Genomic DNA, 17,224 nt, shown 5'->3' on the forward strand with positions numbered 1-17,224 from the left:
AATGTTAACATTTTATCACATTTGCTTTGTCCTTTTCTCTAGGCTCTCGATTTTTTTGTTGCTGTTCTGGATCTTAAGAGAGTACTTTGAAGATATGATTTCCCTTTACTGCCAAATGTTTCAGTGAGCATTTCTTAAGAACAAGGACATTCTTTTACATAAGCAGAGGACAATGATCAAAATCAGAAAATTAACATTGATACAGTACTGTTATCTAATCTAAAGACCTTATTCAGATTTCACCAATTGTCCTAAGAGTGCCTTTTATGCCAAGGAAAATCTCCAAGCATTCATTGCATTCAGTTGCTGTATCTCTTAAATCTTCTCTAATCTAGAATAGTTCCTGAATCTTTCTTTATCTTTTAGGACATGGACATTTTTGAAGTGTACATGTCAGTAATTTTGTTGACTGTCCATCAATTAAATATTCTTTTGACCCCATTTATCCACATTAATTGGCTCACGGAGCAACAATGAATAGAAGCAATCCATTTTCTATATCCCTATTCTAGTTCCATATTTCATCACCTCTCATTAGATATGTGATCACTTATCCTCTTTTAGTTCCTCATCCTTAAAACTGGAATAATTACACCTACCTAATGAGTTATAGAGAGGCTTCAAGGAAGTGATAGGTTTAAAAGGAATTTACCCTCCAAACTTATCAAGCTGTATACACAGCTTTTTGTATGTTAATCATACCTCAATAAAGTAGTTTTGTTTTGTTGTTTTTTAAAAGAATTTACCCAATGCATGTCACAAAGGCCATTTGCTTTTCATGTAATTTGGTTTCTCAACTCTCCGCCCATTTTGCTACCCTTACATAAATGCATTCTAGTTTCCCCATATGTCTCTAAAAAGGCAATTCTTGAACCACTTACAGCTCACCAAAATAACTGTCAGTCTCATCAGACTATTAATATTGAATCTATAGTCAGTTAAAACCCCTAAAGCTTTTTCTGCATAATTTCTTTTGCTATTTCTATCATTACTACAACTAGTACCAGCAACAGTACTTGAAAGGATCTGCATAGAACATCTCTTTGAATGGCCTTTTATATTATGTACTTCTCCCAGTTCCATGCGGTAGTTATTATGTGCACTTTTGAGATGAGGAAACAGATTCTGAGCAGTTAAGTCACAAGACTTTTATAAGTGAGAGAGGTGGAATTTAGTCCCAAGTGTTTCAGAACATAAGTCTATATTTCTCTATTAAGTATCATCTTTTTAATTTCCGCTTATCCTTCTGGCTTATTGGAAGACTTAAGATTCCTGATTTTGCCATCCAACGTAATAGTGTTTTTCCCCCAATCTTGTGTGGCTCTCATGTCCTCCTCCAGAGCATTGATAAAACTGTTATTCGAGACCCCTGTGATAAATGGTAAACATTTTCTTCTATGTTGAAATCAATCACTTTCTGGGAACAGTTTATCTATAAATAAATCTTACTAAATGGTAGGCTGATTCACCTATAAACATCTTATCCACAAGAACAATTTAAGATTTTTTTCCATGCCTATGGCATCCCCTCTGGCTACAAATCTAATTGCACCACTGGGGGAAAATATTTGTCTTAGTTTAGCCGAAATTGTTTGTATTGGAATAATATTGGTCTTAGTGATTATTCCTTTACTTCTTACGAATCTTTTCTTTAATAACCTCTTCCAGAGTTTTGGTAGGGGTGAATTCAAATAATGCTGGTTTCCAAAATTCTGGTTCCTTTCTAACAATGTTCCCTGGGTTGCTCTGTGACCTAAGAAAGGTCACTCTTTTGACCTAGACATTTCTGAATGAATGAGAAAATTAAATCCACCATTTATTAAACTCACTACACTAATTATGTTTTTTTACTTTGGCCACAACTTACCCAGGAAATACCCTCTCTTGTTTCACAGATAAGAATGCTGAGAGTTGGAGAAATGTTAAAACTTATCTAACACTGAAGTTGGAAGTGAGGGAGCTGTTAGATATATTGACTCAAAAAAATAAAAGTGGCACATTTTTGCAAACTCTTTATGCTGTAAATCATGTTAGGACATTCTGCTGGTATTAATTGTTCATTTGTATGAAATGGCATAGACCAAAAATTAGATTTACTTGAGCATCTATATGTTCCCTGCCCAACCAAATCAGTAATGTATCAGAAAACAGCAATTCTCAAAGAGTTTTCAAAGGAGCAATCCAGTAGCCTCAGGCTAATGCAGTTCTGTCACTGTCAAATGTTGGACATAAGTTTCATACTAATGATATTCTCTTTGAGATCCAAAGGCTTCTGAGGAGCCCTTTAGAAAAGAAACCCATTTAATGTTCATAAAGCACAGGGCTAGTTTCTTGAAACACATTTGACAGAAGCTGTTATAGGTGTTAACGTAGTATTTCTTTTCTTTTTTACTCCTTGGGACTCCAAGGATGTTTCTCCAGAGATACAATGAGGTTTAAAAACATATTTTTATTTATATGAACATATCTCTTACTTGGCCAATGCACCCTCTTGTCCTAAGGTTGAACTTGGTCTTCACCAACCTTCTGGTTTAGAGATGGTGCTGTTATTTTATATATATACATGGGCTTCCCTGGTGGCTCAGATGGTATTGAATCTACCTGCAATGCAGGAAACCTGGGTTCAATCCCTAGATTGAGAAGATCCCCTGGAGAAAGGAATGGCTACTCACTCGTATTCTTGCCTGGAGAATTCCATGGGCAGAGGAGCCTGGTGGGCTACAGTCTATGGATGGGGTAACAAAGAGTTGGACATGACTGAGCAATTTATATATATATATATATATATATATATATATATATATTTGGGCTGTGCTCACTTGGCTTGCAAGATCTTAGTTCCCCAACCAGGGATTGAACCTAAGCCACCACAGTGCAAGTGCCAAATCCTAACCACTAGACTGCCAGGGAATTCCCAGCCGTTATCCTGATTTTACATTTGCAGAAAAAGGTCTAGGGTTTCTAGGAAATTTGCTCAGGCCTAACAGCAAGAGAAGGTCCAAACCGAAACTCAGATTCATATTTATATCAAATCCAATTCAATGCTCTTTCCCTTGCTTCGTGTCTTTGTTTTTCTGCCTTTGATCATTTAAAAAGCTCGTTGACATTTCCAAAAACAAGCAACTTTGGAAAATGGACAAGGTTATATTAAAAATGGATGATGAACTTTACATTACAACTATTTAAATAGTAAAAGTCATACTTGGAATTTTTTTCCCTTTTGAACAGGTCTTCCTCCATCAGTATCAGCCAGTCGAGGTTGGGGATGGAAACAGGAGACCTCGCTAAGTCTGAGCCCTGTGGGAAAAAGGGATCCTGAAAACAGCAAATTAGCTCACAGCTATACCTGTTTACACAGTCAAAGTATGTTTGTTCTGTTTGAAGATACTTCAAAAATAACAATTGTAAAAGAGATTACTGCTTTGATCAGAGAATCTGAATCTCCTTTGTTTGGCCATGAATAATTGGTCTTTGTAATGTTAATGCTTCTTTTAAGGAATATCAGATCTGTAAATTCACCTTAATTACAGGCAAGCCAAGTTGTGGAGGGAATTTGCAACAGCATTTCATTGAAGGTCTTTTCTAGTTCCCCTTCAAATCTAATTATAGCAGAAAGATTATTTTTACGCCAAGCATCAGAAAGCTATAATTATTCGTATTTTCATTCACGTTCACATAGGTCAAAAGCATTATCTTATTGAAGAATAAGATTGAAATCTTAAAAACGTCCTTGTTTTTCCACAAAGCGCAGAAGGAGGTAGAACCTTAACTGAGTTGTTCTTGCTAACCTGTTAACCTTCATCCAGCCGGCAGCTCAGAAGTCTGTTTTCCCCAGACTTTACACTTGGAAACAACACTCTGGAATCCACAACCTAAACAATGATTAATACTAAATCTTGTTTAAAAATTTGAAATCAACTAAACAATTCAGTTGGAGGATATGAGTACAGTAGGGAGACAAGAAGAAGAAAAAAAGATTTTAAGCCTTCCTATTGTAATTTTGTGGTATTCAGCTTAGTTATTTTTGTTGTAAGAGCACAAATGTCAATACAGAAAGTTAGATGTTGCTGAAGATGTGAGGAAATGGGATTGCTAAACTGTAGATTGGGTGATTTAGTTAGATATGGGGAAGAATGTCTCAACAGCAGGGTGAAATCTCCTTTTGTGGAGGTAGCTTGAAAGTTGCATATTTTGTGAAGTGGTGTGGGGCAAAGCTTGTGAGCCAAGCGGGTCCACGTGAAGATGGGGAAGCTTTCCATCGATTGTATCTGTTATCTCACATTCTATTCAATCTCCAAACGGGATTTTCTCCTCTGGCCAGAAGGCTAACGACCGTTAAGCATTTACACTTAGCACCCACCAGATTGCCACCTTCCAACCTGAGAGCATTTTTGGTGGTATTGTGCTGACAATACTACCAAACTTATCATTATAAAAACTATGAAGAGAGCCCATCACACCTGTACTGGAGGGGAAATATCTCTGAGGTTTAAACCACAGTGAACATATTCCCAGTCGTTTTGGATGTGGATTTGTTTTTTTTTTTTTTTCTTAATTATGGCAGCAATTAGCTTTGCAGCATGGCATTCATTCCAAACAGCAGGGATGGAGAACAATAATCTTGTTTACCTGAAGCTGGAGAGAGTGTACCTAGCTTTGTTCCCTCCACAGCCTAATCTAAACTCTTCCAGAGATGCCATTCCGCACAATAGAGTGTGACTGCCCCCATCCCCCACAAAGATCCTCCCTTCCCTGGTCCATTCATTTGTCACTGAAAACCTCCACGAGATCAAGAAAAAACAGATACCAGGCCGTTTCAAACTTTTGCTTCCATTAATTTCAAAGACAGAATCCTCAGATATGGGAATACCTTTTTTTATTTTTAAATTGTTTAAATCTGTCCAAATTATCCCAGGGAAAACAACGGAGCTCCTTTAGATTGTTCTTGACAATAGAAATAGGAAGATGACCGTTGTCAGTCCTGGGGAGAAGCAAATTATTAAATGGATGAGTTATTTACATGAAAATGAACTGCCTCTCCCATGGGGAAATTAGGTGACAGGCAATTCTGCATTACAAGAGGAACATGTCACTGGTTTTCATTTTCCACAACAAAGATTTTAGGGTAATTTCCATTCAGGAGAATGGAGTAGTTTCTCTTCTACATGCATCACCATTCAAAACCATTGTTGTCACCGTTTGAGAGCTTTTGGTTTGGATTTTGGCTTTTTTCCCTCCAGTAAGAACTGAAATGGCAGGTGGACACAGTACAAATGGGTCATAACCCTTATACAGTGCCAACAATACTCTGAAGTTATACTACAGCGTTGGACATGTTTTAGTGTTTTACAGTGTCCATAGTTTATTTCTCTACTGTAAAATGTAGGCTACAACAGAGGAAGAACAATAATCAGTTATACATTAACTATGAAAGGTCATTGCTTGTGGCAAATGCAAGGTCTATTGATCAAGTAGTATTTGTCGGCAGAAATGAGCCTCATTACTGAACGAAGCTCGTGAAGGAAACCATTGTCTAAAGGGACATCATGATATGTGCAAATCATCCATTTGCTCAAGGTGGTTTGAATAGCATCGAATGTTTATCAGCGCTTTTTAAATGTAATTTACAGACTTTTCAGCTAATCAGTCCCCAAAACTGCCTTCTTTTGTCAACTTACTATGCTGCACATTCAAACAATGATTAATCGCCTTATGTTAACTATGAGATAAGGAAAAAAATGAAAAGAAAATGAATGACGTATTCACTTGTGTTACAAAATGGGCTATAAACTAGTTTCCCAGCATGAGCTGTGGTTTACTTTCAAACTTAAATAACTTGTCTATGTAACCTTATCTTCCGGGCACTTCCTGCAAGCTTCATATATTATGCAATCAAGCCCATAAATATAGGTAGAAGTTAACTTGAATGGCTGAAACAGAGTTAACCACACACATGTAGTTAAAGCTTTATCGCCATTTCTGTCATAAACCTCTCCCTTTTCTTTAAGAGATTTACCAAGCTGTCATAAAAAAAAAAAAAAAAAAAGTATTATGGCTGTATCTTTGCAAAATAAAAAGAACTCTTGAGAAGTGCCTTGTCTCCTTAAACATACTGAACTTTGGCTTACGGTCCCATAGTCATACCCCACGAGTTCTGCCACATATCAGGAAGGCCAGTATGTTTGCATGTCGAATGTCTCAGGGTTGAGGTGGCACCAGCGTTTATTATTTCCATCTTATTTTTCATAAATTCCTTAAAAAATTAAGACTATATAACTCCAGTGATGACATATTACTAGAGGTATACAATTAAGCACATTTAGCCAAGTCATCAAATAAATAAGGAAAAGTGTAAAGTAGAATGCTTTACCGGAAAATAAGTGATTATACATAATCAAATATCTGTAATGAGAGGGGTAGGATAGAAATTTTCCAGGCATATAATCAGCCTAAAATAACTGGGCAGGAAAATTAAAAGGATCAGATTCCCTACATTGACTTAGCAAAAGACTCTAGCAAGCATTCTACTGATGACTCTGCTGACTGCTTTCAAGAGCGAACACCAGTGGTACTCTACCTGGCAGTACACAGGCAGTATCTTGAGAAACTAAACTCAGTCATTTTAAATTCTTTATTATTATTATATTGCTTCTGTTTTACATTTCAGTTTTCTGGCCAGGCGAAATGTGGGATCTTTGACTCCATGACCAAGGGCTGAACCTGCACCTCCTGTGTTGAAAGGCGACGTTTTAACCACCGAACCAGAAGGGAAGTCCCGCAAGTTTCATATATATATATTTCAATGGATAGACACAAGGCCTCTCTTTCTAGAAATGACTTCTCTCCAGAAATATGAGATTATCTTTACCTCTTACTTTCCTATCATAGATGTCTGAAGGTCGTGGAGTAGAGATTACTGGACTTGAGTCAAAAAACTGAGTTCAAATTCTTTGATGCTCTTCTCAGAGATCTCTTCTTCCAGGAAGCCTTCCTTGACTATCTGGCACAGATAATGCTTAATCTTTTAGGTTTTCAAGATATTTGGTGCTTAACCTTTAATAACATTTTTGGTCCTTTTGAATCACTAGTGCTCTTTAGTGCAGGTCATTTCCATAGTAGGCCCTCTGTAAATGTTTGTTGATTAATGGGTTTCTAAAATTGAGAGGGTTCTATTAGGAGAAATGAATTTTTTGTTTCTTTTCAGATCAATACATTCTATGAATCCCAGCTCATCTCTCTAGTAATAGGCATTTATGGAAATAAACTATGTTTTGCATGGAACTGTCAATGCTTAATTATTCCTGGGACTTAGGTAGAAATCTCCCTTCCTGCCTACCATCCACAACCCCCAATCTCTCTTCTCTCTCCAGAGATAAACTGTTAATTATCATGTGTTAGCGATTTTAAAGTGTGAAAGTGTTAGTCACTCTGTCCTGTCATACGCAATGTATATTTCATATAAATTAATTACATAAATGGTATGATGAAATATGTATTAACCAGTGACTTTTTTTTTTCATTTATCATGCCTTTAGGGTCATTTCATGTCGAAATTTCTGGATAGTATGTAGAAAAAGTAGAATTTACTCAATCATTTGTTGCTGTTGTTTAGTCCCTAAGATTCTTTGCAACCCATTGGACTGTAGGCTGCTAGGCCTCTCTGTCCATGGGATTTCCTAGGTAAGAATATTGGAATGGGTTGCCATTTCCTTCTCCAGGGGATCTTTCTGACCCAAGGATTGAACCCATGTCTCCTGCTTGGCAGGTAGATTCTTTACCACTGAGCTACCTGGGATGCCTTCTCAATAAATTTACTTGACCATAAATTAATTATTGTTGGATAGCTAGGTGATTGCCAATTTTTCATTATTACAATCAATACTGCAATACATTCTGGTACATCTGTCTACTTTTGTACACACATAAGGGATTTTGAGGAATGAATTTCTAAAAGTAGAATTTCAACCTGTGTGAGAATTTTATCTTTTGATAAATGCTCTAGAGTGCCCTGTATAGGTAGACTTTTTACCAAGTCAATTCAAAGTTGTATTTTTGCTGACATTATGAGCCTTCCAGTTTCCCTTCTCTGACTGTCATTTTTGTACATTAGTTGAGTAAAGATGGTTTTCCCGTTGCTGTCTGATTTGCATTTCCCTGAGAGTGGTGGGGTTGAGAAACTTTTCACACATTTATTGGCCTCTTGTATGTCTTTTGTGAATTGCCTGTTTACCACTGTTGCCTAATTTGCCCTGAGTTCTCTCTGTCTTATAGTTTTGTTTTTTTTTAAAGATCTCTTTTATGATTGTGAATATAAATCCTCTTTGCAACTGTTTTCTCCCAGATAGTCACTTAGCACAGGGGGCTGAGGTAGAGGGGTCATTTGTCTTTTACCTCTGTGGTCCCATTGATACACAAGACTCTCCATTAGGTTAGACTTCCTCCTGGACTTTATTATGTAAATTATTTATATATCATATAGAAATTGGCTTTGATGAATTCATGGGCTAACTATTCTCAGCAATTTGCCTAGTTTGTGTTTTATCCTAAATGCTATGTCTGTTCTTAACTGAAATTTCCTCCTCACTTGTCTTTTCCTGAGGGTCAATCAAGAATCAAAGTCCACAGCAATGTCTATCTCTTCCTTGTTCCCTCTTCACTGGCATGTACACATATATTGTAACCTCAATGAGATGGGAAGCTACCCAACTGACAGTCCCTTGCTTTTGCAATAACTCACAGTGTCTAACACATAGTGGGAATTTAATAAATATTTGTTGGTTGTTTCAACAATTCTATTTTATAGAAAAATGTTTACTCTACCCCTTCTCCCCAACATGTACACTGTGGGCAATTTCCCTGTGCATTTCTTCAATCATCATTTTTGTGTAATTTGTCTTTTGTTCCATTTATCATGAGGTCACACCTGCTTATAGTGTTTGAGGTTCTAAATCTCAACAATAAATTGAGAACATGGTTAAGGACCTGATTTTCTCAAAATTCTCTGCTGATACAAAAAATAATCTAGCATTTTTCAAATTGAAAAATGCATCTAAAAGTCTAACTTATTTCCTAGGACAGGCCTTATTTCACACAAACTGAGACCTGTCTTCTCAGACACTAAAGAGAGATCATGACTTTTTGGAAGTTTTTTGGATTTATTTGTTTTTTAAAGTTAAATTCAAAAACCAAATCTATACTACATTAAAATACCCAGTCTACACTACACAACAATAAAATCTAGTTCATTGATTGGTCAAATTGTGCTTCTTATTACTACTGGTTCTACCGCATTTTCTTAAAAGAATTTTTTTTATATCATAGAACATTTCCAAAGGATACAAAATTAGTGAGAATGAACCCCTTATGTACTTATCACTCAGCTTCAACCATTATTAATTCACTGTCAATCTTTTGCATTCATACTTTCGTACAATGTTTATCTTCTCTGAGTTACTTTGAAGCAAATCCCCAGTGTCACATCATTTTATACTAAAATATAAAATTTAAGTTCAAAATTTTAGTTCAAAGCTCTGGAGGACCTTGCATTTTGTGTGTGTGTATGTGTGTGTGTGTGTTCTTCATTCAGACACGCATTTTCATATAATACTCAACTTGGACCTGAAGAAACAAAGATGAATGGAACATGAAATTTGAGGCTTCTCAGGTGGCCCAGTGGTAAAGAGTCCACCTGCCAATGCAGGAGATGTAAGAGACGCAGGTTCAACCCCTGGGTTGGAAAGATCCCCTGGAGAAGGGAATGCCTACCTGCTCCAGTATTCTTGCCTGGAAAATTCCCCAGACAGAGGAGCCAGAAGGGCTATAGTCCATGGGTTCTCAAAGAGTTGGACATGACTGAGCGACTGAGCACACAGAATTCAACCGTTAGTTGCAAACATCATGTCCCTTTATCCATATATATCAGTATTTAGGATATTACTTAGTCTATTCTAAGAACAAAGGACATTCCATTACATAACCACAGTTACACTATCAAGTTCATCCATACTCAAACATACCCTAATAATGTTTATTACAAACAATGCTGCAATAAACATTCTGCTAAGTCTACCTTTGTGAACATTTAAGTGATGCTGAGAAATGAATACCTAAAAGTAGAATTTCAAAGTGTGTGAAAGTTTTATGTCCAGTCCATACTCAAATTTTGTCAATTATCCCAATAAGGTTTATTGTGACAATTCCCTCCCATCCCCTCATGTAGATCAAATTAGGATTATTTATTCTGTAATAAAGAAACAATAGCTGGGTTGTTGTCTTTCGTGATTCTTTCATCATATTTACATTTTTCAAGAGTGTAGCCAGTGGTTTGTAGAAAGTTCCTCAATTTGAGTTTGTTTGACTTTCTTCAAGGTTAGATTCAGGTGATGTATTTTTCTGTACAATAAAAAAAGTCATACAATGGTGCATCCTTCTCAGTTTATCACATCAAAAACAAAAACAGAAACAAAACCTCACAATATCAGTTTGTCCCATTAACAAAGATGTGAATTTTGATCATCTGCTTAAGGTAGTGTCTGCCAAGCTTTTCCATTGTCAAGTTGCCAGTTTTCCCATTGTAATTAATACCTTATTTGTGGGGAAATACTTTGAGGCTATATAAAATATCCTATTCCTTATAAGAATTTCACCCAATCATTTTAGCTTCCTTTAATTCTTGCCTGAATCAATTAAAACTAAGATAGTTGTAAGATGGTGATTTTTCTAATGCATTTCTTCTATATTCTTAGATGGCATTCTGTCAACCTTTTATTCTTTCTGTTGTTGATTGTTTGCTTGGTTTTGACTGCACTGGGTCTTCACTGTTTCGCACAGGCTTTGTTTAGCTGTGGCAAGTGGGGTTACTCTCTAGTTGCGGTATGCGGCTTCTCTTTGCCATGGCTTCTCTTGTTGCTGCTGCTGCTAAGTCGCTTCAGTCGTGTCCGACTCTGTGCGACCCCAGAGATGGCAGCCCACCAGGCTCCCCTGTCCCTGGGATTCTCAGGTAAGAACACTGGAGTGGGTTGCCATTTCCTTCTCCAATGCGTGAAAGTGAAAAGTGAAAGTGAAGTTGCTCAGTTTGTCTACTTGAAAGTTATACAGTCGTGTCTGACTCCTCGCGACCCCATGGACTGCAGTCTACCAGGCTCCTCCGTCCATGGGATTTTCCAGGCAAGAGTACTGGAGTGGGGTGCCATCGCGCTTTTCTTGTTGGGGGGGCACAAGCTCTAGGTGTGCAGGCTCAGTAGCAGTGACGCACGGGCTAGTTGCTCAGTGGCATATGTAATCGTCCTGGACCAAGGATCAAACCCATGTCCCCTGCACTGGCAGGTGGATTCTTAACCCCTGGACCACTGGGGAAGTCCCACACTTTTACTTTTGATTTTACCTTTTATGTTTATAAGAATAAAATTGAGTTCACCAAACACTGGTGGTCTCCTTGATGTGGAACTCTGTGCTCAGAGACATCACATGGGGCAAAAGACAAGACCATTTGTGTCTTGTGCATAGGGGCATGCAACTTGAGAGGAGAGATGGATTCAAGTCAGATGGTAGGCGGTGCTTTACTCAAGATACAAACCTAATGGGAAAGAAAAGAAATCCAGGAGAGGGTAGTTTTTACTGGAGCATGTGGAGTGACCTTGGATGAGAGGTGGGGTTTTAGCTGAGCTTGTGATTTGTGGTACATGTGGTCAAAGACAGGCATTACAGTTGGGCATTTGGGAAATGACAAAGAATCCCTATGGTTAGAGCCTAAGTTTCCTGGGAGAAGAGGCAAGGAGGCAAAGTGAAATTCCAGGCTGGGAAGATCGGCTGGGGTTACTTCAAAGTCCCACACTGAAGAGTTTAGACTCCAATTTACTCAGCAAGAGAAGCAATGAAACATATTTGAGGACGGTGGGGGTGGGGTGGGGTGGTGGTTACCTATGATGTTTAGGGATACCTATGGATGATGCTAAGATTGTGTCTTACCCACGTTTGTATTTCCAAGGCCTACAACAGTGCTCAGCACATGAAGGGTATTCAGTAACTGTTTTCAGGCACCTATGATATGCTGGATGATTTAGAATAGGATTGTGTGTGTGTTTTACTTATGAGTCTAGGTCATGATGGCAGGATGGAGCAGGGGGTGGTAGGCCCTTACCTCTAAAAGCAGGTCTCTATTGAATTATTCATAGGAAATGTTTAAAATATTAAGTTCTGAGACCACCACCAGGCTCCCTGTGACTTTAATTTTTAGTTCCCAGAAAGCATGTTTGGGAATTACTTTTGAATAACTTGCCAGTAAAGAAAATAAGACTCTTAGATAGTAAAAAACATCCCATTGGAAACTATTTCATTCTATATCATCTTTATATTTTGAAATTAAAAAGCAAAAACAAAAAATGGGAATTCCCTGCCAATCCAGTGTTTAGGACTCACGGCTTTCAATGTGGTGTCCCTGGGTTCAATTCCTGGTCCAGGAATTAAGATGCTACAAACCCCGAGGCACAACCAACCAACCAAACAAACAAACAAAACAAAACACAAAAATATCTCTTCAAAGATGCATATGGACTTTGAGAGACTAAGCATTTTGTCAAAACACTGTAAATAACGTAGTTAATTTAATAAGGGAAAACAAAGCAAGAAAGTAAAATGAGATACCGAAATGACTGAGTGTAATCATTATAGAAGTCTTATTGATCTCTTAGGAAGTGAATTAATTTATATTTATATTTAAAACATCTCCAGGTTCTCCCTTTCCAACTTCAAATCTCGTAATCTCTCTTCAGCTTCTTTATTCTGCAGTGAGTCCTGAAAATCTACTGGCTTAATTAAGAAAGTTGACGTATTTTCCCAGCACAGGGTGTTGACAAGTTGTGGCAGTATTTGGTGGTTTCAAACGGAAAATCATTTGATCTTCACCTCCAGTTGCAATAAACAATGGTATAGAGGTAATATTTATGTACGTTTTTATTAAAAACATTTATTCTTCTTCTTATTATTATTTATAATTTTTATAATTTATAATAAAATTTTTATTACTTATTATTTTTATTAAAAACATGTATTGCCAAAATACATGACAAGTGTGGAAATCTAGAAAATATTCTAAAGTATAAAGCAATGTACAACTACCCATCATTTCACCATCCAATGAGAGCCACCAAAATGCATACATGTTTTGTATTTTCCTTTCATCTTTGGGTGTGTGTTTATAAAAACCTCTTAACTTTTTTTTACTTAACATGAGTATTTTTCCATGTGACTAAATATCCTTTAATAATATGATTTTGGGTAGCAGAACAGTAGCCACTATATGGATATACCATTGAACTACTCTCCTATAGTTGGGCAACCTGAGGTCTTTCCACTGTGTAGTACATTTCCTAGAGGGGGATTTATCTATTGTTTTAAAGGTTGTTTACATTTTAGCCTTGTTCAACTTATTGTCCAGCTGTGCTCTTCCGAAGTTACACTAATTTACCTAACCATCACCAGTGGATAGACATGAAGGCATGAAGAGTCTGCACTGGTCTTAGCACCATCCTTTTACACATTTCATTTACAAATGAGCCTCCAAAGGGGTATTTCCTTATGCCCTGTGCAGAGTTCACTTGAGCGTGCATTATGAGTGCCTCTCAGCCTAGGACCATTAGGGCTTTGTCATCACATGAACAGCAATTGGCTCAAAACACCGCTCATTGTGATGCTGCTGATGTGGCCTCCTTAATGTTCTAAAAGATTGTTTGGCGTAACTACTTCAGTTCAGGACTTTTCTCTTGACCTTTCCTATCATGTTTAGAGTCAGAATTCAAATACTGTGCAGTTTAAGCTACAGTATGCCTGGCCTGTAACTTGGTTCAAGGCATTTACATTTGTCTGCTTATTATACTCACAAGGTGGAAAAAGCAATCCCAGTGCCCCCAAAAGGTAAAATATTGTTTTTTTTTCTATTACTAGAGTTTGAAAAATAGGATAAATTATAGTACATTTAGGAATAAGTGCACATTGAGAGTTTTATGAAATATTTCAGGAAGAACACATTTAAATCCAAATTTAAATATAAAATTTAATTTCTTAAGAACTGGGATTGAGGTAGTAAAAAAAAATAGAATATGAAGTGTTTTTCTTAAGACCACTCTAATTTATACAGAAAGAAGTATATAATCTTATTTAAATTACATATTGTTTCATCACAAAAGGAATGGACATCTTTTCTAGGTGTCTTAGTTTTTTGAGTAAAAATGGTTTGAATTTTGACTAATCTCATTTGAATCTTCTGTTTATTGGGTTCTTTTCTCAATGACTTTTTTTTTTTTTTTATGTGTGATTTCAAGCAGTTGCCATTAATGAAAAGATTAAAAATGTGTAATATAGGACAATAATTATGTCTTTGTTTCTACTGATACATATTCTAATACTTGGCGGACAGTCAATGATTATCAAGAAAAGTCACTTTAAATTGAATAATCCTACCCTAGAGGAGAATTTACTCCCTTACCAAAAAAAAATTTTTTTTATTCACTGTCATGCTTTTTCTGTATCATGCTCAGTATCAGTGTCACGCTCAGTATCACTCAGAAATTTCACTCATTTTACCGAAATGCAATATTCTATCAAGTTTCCAAAGTGAATAAAGTGTTGTCAAAAATAAGATCCTTTAATTTCAAGTTCTCCCTGAGGTTTTGGCCAAACTACTGAATACAGATATTTCTTTTGCCGTGTCTTCCTATGAACACTACCCTAGTGATAGTTTCATATTTCTTTCATCTCATCATTCAGAAGCTATTTATCCGTTTTTTCCCCCACTGCCTCCTTCAAATCCCCCCCTCCCCCATGGCTGACTGCCTGCGCAACCCCCACACATTCAGGCGTATTTATTCCCGTAAAGATAGTGACACTTAGGGTTTATTCTAAGACTAAATCTGTGTTGCCCAGTGACTAAGGACTGAAGCATGCACGCTGCTTCTATGCTTACCCTCCTACCTAACTTGACGACTCAACTTTTTCTCTTTCTTTCCCTCTGAATTCTCTGTTTTGGAACAGTTCAGTTAACCACCGCTGCCAGGCCACTAATTGATTTTTGAAACCTGACATTTGTTTTTTGTTTTCTCCTATCTTCCCTAATGGTACAGCACTACTAAGCAGGAAAGAATGCAAAGAACTAGAAAGTTCAAAGTAATTGAGGATCTGTCCATTCACACTGTCTGGCTTCACGCCAATGGAGAACCTGAAACATTTGAAAAATATTTATCAAGTTTTAACCCTTTTGGTTAAGTCGAAGAAGCAGGTTTGCTGCTGGATAATTTGTGTTCACAGCAACAGCAAGTAAGCTTGGTTGAACATGTCTTTTATACGTTCAGAACCGCATAGCAAATGTCTCTGAAAAGATTACTTTCCAATTTCCGTACTATTGTACACTGCTAAGCTAGTTATTTTCTGTGAGCTTACAGAGCTGGGTATTTCAGAGAAACCATTACTTAAAAGTGGCAGCCCTATTTCATGAATCCTTCTGTCAGAGATGAAATTTAAATAAATGTTACTGTGTTTGAGCAAAAAAGACTGTATTCAGCTTTTCTGTTATAAATATGTTTTGAACCCAACCATAGCTAGGTTCATATCTATATTCATTAAGAAAATTGGAAATAAGAAAAAAATTTAAAGGACTATAAATATATTGTATTAAAAGTTTATCAAATAGGCTTTTTTTTTCCCCATTGGAAACACTTATGTAAATGAAAATATGTCAAAAAATGGTGTGAAATATAGAAACATTTCCAGTAAAATAACTGGATTTTATTGCAGTGAAAGCTTAGGTTGAAATAATAGGCCACTGACACTCTGGTAAAAAACAACAACAACAGAGAGAGATAAAAGGAAAGGTCTAGATAGGCTTAAAAGCAAATTAAAATATAAATAGAGGCTAACTTATATTAAATTTAAGTTAGATTTAGATTTAAAGTTAAAAAGAATATAAAAGTTCTATTAAGAGTTATCTATATGACACAGATTTGATCATGTTAGTAGCATTAACCACTAAAAATCTTTTAAGGTTCAATTTTTTTTAAGTTGTATTAAATCCCATAACAATTCTATAATCTGTTTCTAAATTATTTAATTACCTAATTGGATTCAGTATTAGAGAAAATCAGGGCAAGTTTTTTTCTTTTTTCCCCCAGGGCAACTTTTTAAAGATGAAGGTGGATAGTGTGGGATTGTTTGCTTGGAAAAAATTTGCCAAAACACTTAAATAATCCTTTGGTAGCATGAAAGTAGTCATCAACCATTCTCTGAAAACAGTGATCACAGCTATAAAAATGAATCATTAATAAGAACAGAATGAAAAGGAGAAAACATATTTTACAGCATAATTTTGTTTTCTAATAATAAACACCTATAACATTTTGTGTATATTAATTTTTTAAATCTACACACTTAAGAGGTCCACATCTTTTGATAGATTCACTCCTTGAGGAGAACATTTTCCTAAGAACACTTTTTTTTTTTGGAAAAGCTGCTTTACGGTGAAGTGATGATGTAGATGTAAAAATGTCTAATGGTATATAGTATGCTGTCAACATATGTACATATGTAGTAATATTCCAGGCATTTTTATTGCAGTGTAGTGTTATGGCTTCCCAAAACGCCAGATAAAAATCATGTTTAAGAATATTAAGGATTAAGGAAAGTGTTCCTTAGGTGATTGCTGGCAAAATTCACCTTCCCCCTATAACACAGTAAATGGACAGTGATATATTTTCGGTCTTACTTTCCGATAAGTTTGGATTCCCAGTTTTCAGAGCTGCTGCGTGTCTAACGTTTGTGACTTTCTTTGGTTGTCTTTTCGTAGAAGTAGGTGCCACGGTGTAAGGTAAATGTGCTACGTTTCTGTTTTGCAAACATTAAACTCCACTTTTTGAACACACAGTGATAGCAAAAATAAGTCAAATATGTAATGTCTATTTAAATACATTTCATTAAATCGTTGGTGCTTAAATTAGATTGCATGCTTTGGCTAGAGTCAACAGTGTAAATATTAAAAACTTCAAAATTCATGTGTCCCATCTCTCTCTTCTCCATACCAGATACGAGGTTGAAATGTGTGTGAAAACTTCTCCTACCCATTTAAATACTGCAAGGGAAAAAAACAAGCTTTTATGCCAGGACTTAAAAAAAAATACCTGCCATTAAACCTTTTATTCAGGACATTCCAAATTTGCTTTGCTAAAGGGATTTATTCACT

The sequence above is a fragment of the Bos grunniens genome, chromosome 12 (assembly GCF_055505025.1).
Source record: "Bos grunniens cultivar Pamir isolate PY7600 chromosome 12, Bosgru_T2T1.0, whole genome shotgun sequence".
Taxonomy (NCBI): domain Eukaryota; kingdom Metazoa; phylum Chordata; class Mammalia; order Artiodactyla; family Bovidae; genus Bos; species Bos grunniens.